The sequence below is a fragment of the Mirounga leonina genome, unplaced genomic scaffold (genome assembly GCF_011800145.1).
Source record: "Mirounga leonina isolate KUSES-001 unplaced genomic scaffold, KU_Mleo_1.0 Mir_91, whole genome shotgun sequence".
Classification (NCBI taxonomy): domain Eukaryota; kingdom Metazoa; phylum Chordata; class Mammalia; order Carnivora; family Phocidae; genus Mirounga; species Mirounga leonina.
The window spans coordinates 6,444,767-6,457,969 of NW_023270839.1; the positions used below are offsets into that span (position 1 = coordinate 6,444,767).

A 13,203-nucleotide genomic window follows, 5' to 3' on the forward strand; every position below is an offset into this window, starting at 1 on the left:
AGGAAGACATTTTATTATTTTATTAACCCCAGAGGAACACCCCCCCCCACACACACACACACATTTTGAAGCTGATCTTTTAGGAAAACTCCACCTGTTTAGTAATTATTGATTTATTTACCAATTTTCATGTATCAAAGTCATGGGAAACTGTCAATCAGAACCTGTAATCAACATGTAATCACTAAGTATACGACACAAAGGTTATTTCTTTTTTTTATTTATTAACATATAATGTGTTATTTGTTTCAGAGGTACAGGTCTGTGAGTCATCAGTCTTACACAATTCAGAGAGGTCACCATAGAAGGTTATTTATTTCTAATCACACATAAACATTCACCTTTTACCTAGCCTGTAAACCTTACTGCGGGTAAGCGTGCAATTTCTGTGAGGCTTTTTAACACACTGCAAATAACTTAAGGATCTGGTTCCTACCTGGAGATCCAAGGGCCCCAGTCTTGGAACCACCAAGTTAGAATAACTCAGCATCTAACAATAAGCATATCTCTGAGAAATTCTTAATTTACTAGTGAGCACTTCTGGATGATGGCTGAATGTTTTCTGCCACTTGGATATAATTCTTCAAATTACTTTGGTCTGTTAACTGGTCATATAGTGACCTGAAAGGTTAATAGAGCATTCAGAGTTGTACATATCCAAACTGAGCTTTCGGGTACCAATTAGTGTTAGCAATGAGTAGCTGGACAGGAGTAGCAATGATGGAGATCCATACATCTGGGAAATGGGAGGTACATGACTAGGGACATCTGAAATCCAGTTCTCAGCTGGCTTCTTGCCTCAGTGCCCCAGTAATTTCAACCCCATCAAAGTATGGTTCCATGAATAGAAAGCTGGTATATTCACAGGAGAAAAGAGAGGTAGAAAAACCTGGTAGGCTCAGCACAGTGTGTGGGATGTGGCCTGAGTGGAGTAAGGCAGGAGAGTAGGGAAGTCTAGAAATAGAATAGACAAGGGGTTCTCTGAGGGCAGAACTGCGTTTTGTCCATTGTTTTAACCCCTGTATCTGACACAATGCCTGGCACACAAGAGGCTCTCAACTATTTGTTGGATTTTTGTAGGTATTACACTTACCAATTCTAGAAATGTTTTTAGCTAGGTACAAAGCCCCACCAGTGACTACTAAGATAGTGGCCAAGGGTAGCTGGTTCTGTGGTAGAACTGAGCTTGCTGTTTGGTTGCAAAGTTTTGTACAGAAAAGGTTACATTTAAAAAAAAAAAACATGAATGTATCTCAGAATGATTTTCAGTATTTGACTTTTTTTCTTTTAAAGTAAAAGATATTTTATTGTAATACAACATACAAATGGAAAAGTATACAATGTGAACACAATTATATAACCAGCACTTAGATCAAGGAAACGGACCATCTTAATATCTTAGAAGCCCTGGTGCTGTCTCCTTCCTATTACTATCTGACCCCCATTCCTACTATCCTGACTTCTAACACCATAAATTCGTTTTGCCTATTTTTGAACTACATACAGTATATACTCTTTTGTGTGGATTCTTTGGTTCAACATTTTTGTGAAGGTAATTCGCCTTCTTAGTTGCAGTTTGTTCATTCTCATTGCTGTATTTTATTTATAGATATGCTACAATTTTTAGTTGACTACTTATGATGGGTTAGTTCTGGGTTTTTACTATTCTGAAGAGCACGGACATGAGAGCTCACACGCGTTTCTTCTGGCACGCATGCACATTTGGGTTGGGCGCACATGCTTGGTAGACCTGCTGGGCCACGGGGCGTGCACGTGACCAGCTTTTGCAGGGACTTCCAAAGAGTTTTACAGAGTGATTGTGCCGATTTTGTGTTAGCTCTTATACAAAGCTAGATGCCGGAGATGTTCAGAGGGGAGAAAGGACGGGGAGCGGGGAGATTATCCCTAGGCCTATATTTGAAACCTAAGGGACTTGACGGGAAGGAAGAAGACAAAATAATCCTCGAAGGGACAGGCCCCATCAATCATCAGCTCATCATCGGAATGACTAGAAGCCTGCTTCCCCAGGATGAGAAAGAAGGCAGAATAATAATACAAAAGGTAGAGGAGAAGAAGAAAAGGAAAAAGATCAGAATGGATGCTCACCCTGAATGCCAAGGCACTGCTAATGATTTTACCTTCATAAAAATGACACCCTGGTGTCCCAAAGCCCTGACTCTGATAAGTCAGATTGGACCCAAAATGCAGCAAAATGTGCTCTAGATTTATACATTTGTGTTTATCACAAAATTTCCTGAACTTGCTTGAGGCTTTGTACGTACATAAGGTTATTAATCAGGACAGTTCCTCTTTATTAATTGTGGGATAAGATCTTTCACCACTGCTGATATTCACAGGAATAAATATAAAACTTTATTGTTAGATTTTTGTTAAGATTTTTGTAGAAAGTTTTATTTGCAAGTAAGTAAGCCAAAGTAGAAATGCAAGATGCTATCAGGAGAATCCAATTTTCCACTTAAATATGTTTGTCCCTTTTGCAGCTGGATTTGGGGCTTTCCTCTGAAAGTCTCAGGAAGCTCATTTGAGTGACTCAGAACGAACCCAGTCTGCGAGACTTGGCTAGCAAAAGGCACAGCATTGCAAGGAGGAATGCAATGTTCTACGTACAAAAGTAATTTGATTGCTAATTATGAATCCCTATAAGCTCTATGCATTTCATACTTATTTCTTTGCAATTCAGAAATGAATCCTGTGGTCTCTTCTGGTCTCTTGTCAGCTGAGGTTCTCTCTGACACTTTGCAATGACAGACAGCTCCTACCTGAGTGCTGACCTCTCCGTATCTACCTTTTCTCAAATTGAGTTTCAGCTCCAGGACTATTTGCTCTGCGGTGGATGTCGTCACAGAACAGTCAGGGACTGCCTATCCTAGCAGAGAGAGGTCAGGCTTACACTTGCATTCATTTCCTTGGGGCTATTTTGTGAATTAAACTTGGCACAGCCCCGCCTGTTTGCTTTTGATCTGACGTGCTGGACAAGGAGTTCAGTTCATTTACTGCCTCTCCAGCAACCGTGTCCAAGAGTATTATCCAGTAGGAGGTCTAAGGAAGCTGCCGCTATCAGCAGCCAACAGGCACACTTGAAAATTCATGAACAATTGGTAAAAAGACAGGAGTTCTTTCCCCCGTGCTTTAACTGAGATGCTGGCTGAGCCCATACCAAGAGGGGGAAATCAATCCAGGCCAAAACTTCAGGAGCGGCTGCAAAGCACCGTAAGGATCTAGAAGTTTCTGATTTGCCTCCAAATTATACCCAAGGGCACAAAGAACTGGCATTGCAAAAACTTAGCTGGTCTAGCTGATCTACAAATCAATTTGTTTGCTCCTAGTTATGAACATTCACCTTATGAACTCTCATATGCATGAATGGGCATTTGCAAGGCACCTACTACCCAGCCTCCTGGAAACTTCTAGAATTGTCCCCCAAATCAAGAAGTGACACAGCTCTGAGTAAACACCATCTAGGGACAATTTAAGAAATTACGTATCTAGGGGCACCTGGGTGGTTCAGTTGGTTAGGCATCTGCCTTCAGCTTGGGTCATGGTCCTGGGGTCCTGGGATAGAGCCCTGCATTGGGCTCCCTGATCAGCAGAGAGTCTGCTTCTCCCTCTCCTTCTGCTCCTCCCCCTGCTTGTGCATGCTCTTTCTCTCTCTCTCTCTAATAAATAAATAAATAGGCTTTTTTAAAAAAGAATTTATTATCTATCTCACTCAATCAAATTTTCTTTCACTTCTTTTGTAAATTTCTTCTGGGGGACTGCCCTTGCCACTCTCCCCACCTTTCTTTGGACTTCCCAGCTTTCAGACTCAGTTAATTCTATCTAAGCAACTCTATTTGTCACATCAACACACACGTGCGCGCGCACGCACACACACACACACACACACACACCTTATCCTAATCCCTCCTTCTGCTCTCTCCCTCAACCAGAGCCTGGTTACCTCAGGGAAACATTTTTCCCCCTTTTAAAAAGCACTTTATCTTGAAAAAAAAAAAAGAATCAATTACTTAAAATTCCCTTGAAACTGTAAGTAAAAGAAAACTACCCTGAAGGTATCAGTGTCATCAAATTCTAGAACACTGGAACGGGCATAGAAATCCTGTCCAGAATTTTATCTTTCCCTTCTATCCCTCATTCTTTCTTTTGTTTGGCTGAATTACAAGTGCTGTAATAATGAGTACTTTCATTGCAAATGTATATATAGTATTTCATTGTAAATATGCAGACAAATTATGGATTAAATTCCCCTGTGAACTACAGGGAGGCCCAATCTCTGTAGATAAGATGACCTTCTGTTTTATTTTTAGAAATTGTCTCCAGCAGCTAGCTCACACTGCCCCTTGAGAGACAGGACTCCAGGGTCTTCCCCGTAGTGGAGATTTGTTTTCTTGGGCCTCTCGTCATCCAGACTTTCCAGACTCGTCTGCCCAGAGGCAAAGCCAGTGGTGCCTTCCCAGGACTGATCCCATGGTGTGTTATTTTTAAAGATTCTGGATCAGTTTTGCTATTTTTAGGTTTTCTAACGTTTTACATTGGTATTTTGATTGAAATAGGTGAATCCTAGAAATGATTTGGGAAAACTTGTTAACTTTATACAAATTTTGTTTCTCATCCAGAAACATGCCTTTTCATTTATTAAAGTATTCTATTCCTGAGTAAATTTTTTTTATTTTCTTCATGTAAGTTCTATACAATTCTGCTATTGTAAATAGTTTTCTCACTGTATTTTTCTAATTGGTTATTGCTCTTCCATAGGAAAGTTATTTTTAATTATTTGTGAAACTAGCCACCTCACTGAATGTTCTTAATTTTCAATAATTTCTCGGTTGTATTATAATTTGTGGTTCAACATATACCAACTACAAATTTAAAAAAGAAAAGAAAAAATTACTTTCAAGATTTTTAAGTTCTCAACAACTGAGAATAAAGGAAACTTTGGAAATCTATCAGCATAACATGTTTATAAGCCAAGGATAGACTGTAAAAAAATTCTGATCTTATTTTCTAAGTGTCAACCCTTGATGAATCTTGCATCACTTTTGGCCTTCTTACTTACCTTCATCCCACTGAGGTGGGCCTCAGTGCTGGGCCAGCTCACACAGAATCCTAGTGGGCCATTCTGCTAGATTATTTCTGTTTCCAGGTTGTACATGTTAATGACTATAATGACTGATTCTGACCCAATCTTATTTTAGGGAAAAAGTTAGGGGACCAATCCACTGAGAAAAGATTCAATGATACGCAAAAGATTCAATGATACGCAATGATACGCTTAACTACTTTCATATTTTACCTTCTTCCCTAGGGCTGTGTCCTCACCTGAACTCCAACAGTTAATCTCAGGAAGTGGCACAGTTTGGTTGAAATAATGAGAATATAGAATTTATTGACATGTAGCAAATTTAATCTTAGAGACCCAAAGGCTAGAAAAGAAAAAAGAAAAAGAAAAGAAATTGCATAGTTAATCACAAAATATGGTCATAGGAGGGGAGATGTACATGTTTGCAATCATAAAACTTAGAAATCAGGTTGAAGACGTTTTCTAGCTGCTTGCCTCTATCTGGTTTGGGAAATGTCTTGCATTTTAGATCTCTCCCAAGCGAGGCTGACTCTTGATTATCTGTGATCATGAATGGGTAGTAGGATAGTCCATATATTTTCCATAAAGAATCCAAAAGTTGACATGAGCCACTACTTTGGGAAGCACATCTGAGTGTAACAGACAACGTCAGGAACTAACCTGAGTCTTTGTCGATTCTTGTTCTTTACTAATTTCTGCCGGAGAGCCTCCAGCTTATAAGGTGAATAATATTCTCTTCCTTGACTCTGTTTCAACAAATGAATTCATGGTAGTGGAGCCATGTAGGAACACGGTGATGGTATCCAGACAGCAGAACCTCAGAAATAATTTATTGGCTTCCCATCCCTTATTCATATACCCAAGTACCTTCACAGAGCAGGGGGCTAACTAAGGTTCAAAACAGCCTCATTAGCCTAATGCGAGGATGGCGAACGTGCCACAGCTCCCCTCTAGGTTAGGACTGAGGGGGCTCAATAAATACCGTCCCTCTTCCCTGCCCAAGTTCAGACCCCACCGAACAAGAGATACACACAGGAGTCAGAGAGATGGAAAACAACTATTAATGATACAGCTCTGGGGAACACAGGCATGAAAGGCGAATAAATAAACGTATTACTGTTTCCTAAATTAAATGTCCCAGGCTTTGAGCTTCTCTGACTGGGGACAGCGCCTGCCCTTCAGGCTTGCCACATAGTAGGGATAATAAGCCAAAATAGCATATTTGCCACAGGCAGGCAGTTTCCAGAGAAGGAGAAGCCAGAAGGAGCTAAAGAAAGAAGTGCCAGGGCGCCTGGGTGGCTCAGTTGGTTAAGCGTCTGCCTTCGGCTCAGGTCATGATCCCAGTGTCCTGGGATCGAGTCCCGCATCGGGCTCCCTGCTCCTTGGGAGCCTGCTTCTCCCTCTGCCTCTCTCTCTCTCTCTGTCTCTCATGAATAAATAAATAAAATCTTTAAAAAAAAAAAAAAAAGAAAGAAAGAAGTGCCAGAAACACCTCACATGCCCAGTTTCTTCTCTCAAACTCGCTAATCTGCCTGCCCCCTGCTCGCCAGGAATAGGGCAGCACCAACAGGCAAGGAACCAACAGATCCTCCATTGTTGCGCTTCTCAAACTTGAGCATGTGTCAGAATCCCCTGGAGGGCTTGTTATAAACACAGATTACTGGGCCCATTTAAGAGTTTCTGCTTTGGTAAGTCTGAGGCCTAAGTGAGAAACAAGTCTCCGCCATGTCCTCCTCAAGACCCCAGCTTCTGATGGTTCGGGCTCCCAGTGGCCCTTCTCCCAGCTACGTCTTGTTCTGCATCAGTGGCATATGATTCGAATGCTCTCTTGCCCCAGTTCTCTTCAGAAAAAGCAAATTTTCTTTTAATCAACCTTATTGAGGCATAACTCATATACAATAAAATTCACCATTTTTTAAATTCAAAGTTTATTTTTCTGTTGAATCAACTATTAGCTCCCAGTATACAGTTTGATTTTTTTATGCCTTCCAAACATTAGCACAGTTATTATCACCTTATCAATAAGCAAATAAAAATCAATTTAGTCCCAGTGGTTACGTCTAGAACAATCTAGATTGTTCGGGCAGTCAGGAACTCTTAACTGTTTGCTTTAGCTTTTAGTTCTTTGTTCTATCTCCAAATACAAAAGAGCTGTCCCCACAAAGAGATTAACAGCAAACAGACTCCAGGTTTTTGGAATAATTGCAAGTGAGTATCTTAACCAAATAAACCCTGTGGCCCTCCCAACAGCAGGTTGAGTTGAGTTTCTCTGCAGGCCTGGCTGTGTCCGCCAATCCCACACACACCAGTCCCCGTTTCGTAATAGGAGCCCAGGGGGAAAAAGCTGTTTGGGGACCTGCCTGGTGATTGTATAAGGACCTCAATTTCTCAGGCAGCAGGAGCTCCATTTTGTCGAGGACCCAGTGGTAGGTGGCCCGAAGGCCCCAGGGGACCAGCTGATGTCTCTTCAGATGGGTGACCTCGGGCGGGTGGGAGAGTGGCCACGTGCTCATGGCTGACAAAGAAGGGTACTCCTCACCTCCTCCTGCCACCATGCCTCTCGTCCTCCTCTCCCCTAGGGTGCCCTTCGCACCACTCAGCCTGCCCTCCTGTGAACCCACCAGGCGGGCAGGGCCCAGAAAAGAAAAAAAAAGATTCACCATTTTTAAGGAGACAGTTTGATGCGTTTTTTGTTTGTTTGTTTTTTTAAAGATTTTTTTAAACTTAATTTTATTGTGTTATGTTAATCACCATACATTACATCATTAATTTTAGATGTAGTGTTCCATGATTCATTGTTTGTGTATAACACCCAGTGCTCCATGCAGAACATGCCCTCTTTAATACCCATCACCAGGCTAACCCATCCCCCCACGCCCCTCCCCTCTAGAACCTTCAGTTTGTTTCTCAGAGTCCATAGTCTCTCATGGTTCGTCTACCCCTTCAATTTCCCCCACCTTCATTTTTCCCTTCCTACTATCTTCTTTTTATTTTTTTTTTGTAACATACAATGTATTATTTGTTTCAGAGGTACAGGTCTGTGATTCGTTAGTCTTACACAATTCACAGCGCTCTGATGCGTTTTGACAAATGTATCACCATGTAACCACCATGACCATCAAGATATAGAACATTTCCATCATCACTCAAAACTTTCCTTTGGGGGTGCCTGGGTGGCTCAGCGTTAAGCATCTGCCATCGGCTCAGGTCATGATCTCAGGGTCCTGGAATCGAGCCCTGCGTCGGGCTCCCTGCTCCAAGGGAAGCCTGCTTCTCCCTCTCCCTCTGCCCCTGCTTGTGTTCCCTCTCTCACTGTCTCTCTCTGTCAAATAAATAAATAAAATCTTTAAAAAACAAACAAAAAAAAAAACTTTCCTTTGTGTCTCTTTGAAGTCAATACCCTCCTCCCACCCACAACCCATGGGATTCACTGATCTGCTCTCTGTCTTCTAGAGTTTTAGATAAATGAATTATAGAGTATGTGGTCTTCTAGGTCTGGCTTTTGAGATTCATCCAGGTTGTTGCATGTATCAATAGCAGCTTGTTTTTATCCCTGAGTAATATTATAGTATGAATGTGCCAAAATTTGTCCAACTACCAATAGTTAATGGCTATTTGGGTAGTTTCAAGATTGAGACAATTTTGAATATATACATACAAGTCTTTCTATGAACACATTTTTTAATTCTCTTGGCTAAACACCTAGCAATGGGATTTCTGAGCCATATTGTAAGTATATATTTAACTATTTAAGAAACTGCCAGACTGTCGTTTAAAGAGGCTGTTCTCTTTTTTTTTTTTTTTTTTTCTTTTCAGAGAGAGAGACTGTGCAATTGGAGAGGGGAAAGGGAGAAGGAGAGAGAGAATCTTAAGCAGGCTCCACACTCAGCAAGGAGCCTGACATAGGGCTTGATTATAGAGCTCACAACCTGAGCCAAAATCAATAGTTGGATGTTTAACCGACTGAGCCACCCAGGCGCCCCAGAGGCTGTTCTCATTTTTGCATTACCCCCAGCACTGTGTGAGGGTTTTAGTTGTTCCATGATCTCTTGTCATTTGATTTTGACAGTCTTTTTAATATTAGCCACCCTAGTGGAAATGTTGTATTATCTCAATTTGGTTTTAATTTATATTTTCCTAATGACTAATGATGTCAAGCATCTCTCTTCATGTGCTTATTTCCCAAACATCTGTCTTACTCTGTGAAGGGTCTCTTTAAAACTTCTGCCTATTTTTAAAAAATCAGGTTGTCTCACCTTGTTATTGAATTATAAGAGTTCTTTATATATTCTGAAAACAAATAATTTTCCTGAACATATGTTTTGCAAATATCTTCTCCCAGGCTATGTTTTCCCTTTGCATCATCTTAACAATATCCTTTCAAGAGCAGAAGTTGTTAATTCTGATGTTCAAGTTTCAAGTTCCTATCTAAAGAATTTTTGCCAAAGGTCACACAAATTTTTTCCTAAGTTTTTTCCTAGAAATTTTGTGGTTTAGCTCTTATATTTTGGTCTATAATTTATTTCAGGTTAAATTTTTTATATGGTGTGAGAGAAAAGTCAAAGTATTTTTCCCCCATATAGTTTGTTCTGACACCATTTGTGTAAAAAACTGTGCCTTCTCCATTGAATTACCTTGGTACTTTTGTCAAAAATCAATTGCTCAAGGATGCCTGGATGGCTCAGTCAGTTGAGCATCCGACTCTTGGTTTTGCTCAGGTCATGATCTCAGGTCATGAGATCAAGCCTCATGTTGGGCTCCACGCTCAGTGCAGAGTCTGCTTGAGATTCTCTCTTTCCATTTCCCTCTGCCCCCCCCCTGCCCCCGCCGTGCTCATTCACACACATGCTCTCGCTCGCTCTCTCAAATAAATAAAGTCTTTTAAAAAATCAATTGCGGGCGCCTGGGTGGCTCACTTGGTTAAGCGACTGCCTTCAGCTCAGGTCATGATCCCGGGGTCCTGGGATCGAGGCCCGCATCGGGCTCCCTGCTTGGTGGGAAGCCTGCTTCTCCCTCTCCCACTCCCCCTGCTGTGTTCCCTCTCTCGCTGTGTCTCTCTCTGTCAAATAAATAAATAAAATCTTAAAAAAAAAAAAAAATCAATTGCTGGGGCACCTGGGTGGCTCAGTTGGTTAAAGGACTGCCTTTGGCTCAGGTCATGATCCAGGGTCCTGGGATCGAGCCCCGCATCGGGCTCCCTGCTCAGCGGGAAGCCTGCTTCTCCCTTTCCCGCTCCCCCTGCTTGTGTTCCCTCTCTCGCTGTGTGTGTCTCTCTCTCTCTGTCAAATAAATAGTTAAAATATTTTTTTTGAAGATTTTTATTTATTTATTTGAGACAGAGAGAATGAGAGAGACAAAGAGCACATGAGAGGGGGGAGGGTCAGAGGGAGAAGCAGGCTCCCTGCCGAGCAGGGACTCGATCCCGGGACTCCAGGATCATGACCTGAGCCGAAGGCAGTCGCTTAACCAACTGAGCCACCCAGGCGCCCTAATAATTAAAATATTTTTAAAAATAAAAATAAATAATAAATAAATAAATTGCTCATGTATGTGTGGGTCTCTTTCTGAACTCTATTCTGGTCCACTAATATGCATGTCTGTTCTTATGCCAACACCCCACTGTCATTATTAGATGTAGCTTTATGGAAAGTCTTAAAATTAGCATGAGTCCTCCAACTTTATTCTTCTTTTTCAAAATTGTTTTGTCTAATCTAGGCCTTAGCATTTCATATACATTTTTATATCACCTTGTCAATTTCTACAAAATCCCTGTGGGAATTCCTACCAGTATTGCTTGGGAGGTACAAATCAATTTCGAGGGAAACAATATTGAGTCTTCCAACCTATGAACGTTGTGTATCTCTCTACTAATAGAGGCCTTTAAATTTTTTTTTCTCGGCAGTATTTTTCAGTTTTCAGTGTACAGACCTTTCACGTATTTTGTTAAATTCATCTTAAGTATTTCATGTTTTTCAATGTTATTGTAAATTATATTTTAAAATATCAGTTTCCAGGGTGTCTGGGTTGCTCAGTCAGTTAAGCACCCAACTCTTGATCTCAGCTCAGGTCTTGATCTCAGGATCATGAGTTCAAGCCCTCTGTTGGGCTCCATGCTGGGCATGGAGTCTACTTAAAAAAAAAACATAAAATAAAATTTCGGTTTCCAATTGTTCATCTGCATCTATGAGAGTCTTTTTTATGTTAATATGATGTCTGATATTAATTGATTTCTAATATTGAATCAACCTTGCATTTCTGGGATAAACCCTACTCGGTCATTATGTATTATCCTTTTTATATATAATTGGATTCAGTTTGCTAAAATCGTGTTGAAAATTTTGTGCATCTACACTCATGAGCAATATTGGCCTATAGTTTTCTTCTTTGGTAATATTTTTTACTAATTTTGGCATCAGGGTAGTGCTGAGCCCATAAAATAAGCTGAGAAGTATTATCTTGTGTTCCATTTTATGGACGAATTTCTGTAAATCTGGTATTATTTCTTCTTTACATGTTTGGAAAAATTCACAGTGGAGCCATCTGGGCCTGGAATTTTTTGGCAGTTGCTGTTTTTGTTCTAAGATTTGCAATTAGGAATTCAATTTCTTTCATAAATACCATTTATTTCTCTATCGTTTTTGGTTATCTACTTCTTCTTGACTGAACTACAGTAATTTATATCTTTCAAAGATATTGTCCATTTCACTCAAGCTGTAGAATATACTGACATATGTCATTCATTATTTTAATATCCTTTTAATATGTGGAGTAATCCCTTTCCATCCCTGATACTGATCATTTGTATTTTCTCTTATTTTCCTAGTAAGTCGGACTAGAAATTTATCTATTTTATTGCTCTTTCAAAGGATGATTGTATTAGTTTCCTATTACTGCTGTGATAAATTACCACAAACTTTGTGTCTTCAAACAACACAGATATATTCTGCAACTCAAAAGTCCAAAGTCAGTCTCACCGGGCTGAAGCCAAGGTGTCAGCCGGGCCAATTGTTTCTGGAGGTTCTGAGGGAAACATGCACTTTCTTGCCTTTTTCAATTTCTAGAAGCTACCTGCATTCTTTGGCCCATGACCAATCCCTGCATGTTGCACCTTCTTGCTTCTACCATCATTAGTCTAACCCTGACCCTCCCACCCCTCTAATTAGGATGCTTGTGATTACAGTGGGTCTGCCCCAATAGTCCAGGATCATCTCTCTGGTTCAAGATCCTTAAGAAATCACATCTGCAAAGTCCCTCTTGCCATGTAAAGTACAGATTCCCATGTCTTGGGCGTCTTTGGGCAACCATTACTCAGCCTACTGCAGCATTTGATTTCATTGTTTTTCTCTATTGTTTGTTCATTTCCTATTTTATGGATTTCCAGTGTTCTCGCTAGTGTTTTCTTCCTTCTTTTTGCCTTAGGTTTATTTTGCTCTTTTTCTAGTTCCTTAAGGTAGAAGTTTAGATTTTTTTTATTTACAATATTTCTTCTTTTATATTAAAAGCATTTAATGCCATAAAGTTCCCTGGAAATACTGCTTTTAAATACACCCCCAGGGGCGCCTGGGTGGCTCAGTCGTTAAGCATCTGCCTTCCGCTCAGGTCATGATCCCAGGGTCCTGGGATCGAGTCCCACACTGGGCTCCCTGCTCAGCAGGAAGCCTGCTTCTCCCTCTCCCACTCCCCCTGCTTGTGCTCCTGCTCTTGCTATCTCTCTCTCTGTCAAATAAATAAAATCTTTAAAAAAATAAAAATAAAAATAAATAAATACACCCCCAAATTTTTGATATGTTGTGCTTTCAATTTCACTCACTTCAAAAACATTCATCTTCTGTGAGATCTTCTTTGCCCCATGCGTTATTTTAAAAATATGCTTTTAACTTGGAGTCTTTTAGATATATTTCTCTTGTTGATTTCTTTCTCTCTCTCTTGTTGATTTCTAATTAATTCCTAATTAGAAACGTGTATGCTAATTTACTTCTCTTGTGTAAATTTGAGCTTTTAAATTTATGGAGACTTATGACTCAGAATCTTGATGACTATTTCATGTTTGAAAACATGTGTTTTGCTGTTTTGAAAAGGGTGTGTATTCTGCTGTTTTGGAA

The 13,203-nt window shown here is 40.3% G+C and overlaps 1 pseudogene; it reads right to left on the reverse strand.

Annotated features, from left to right (window-relative positions):
* Positions 1–7,198: 7,198 nt before the first annotated feature.
* Positions 7,199–7,634, reverse strand: LOC118003490 (annotated as a pseudogene).
* Positions 7,635–13,203: the final 5,569 nt, after the last annotated feature.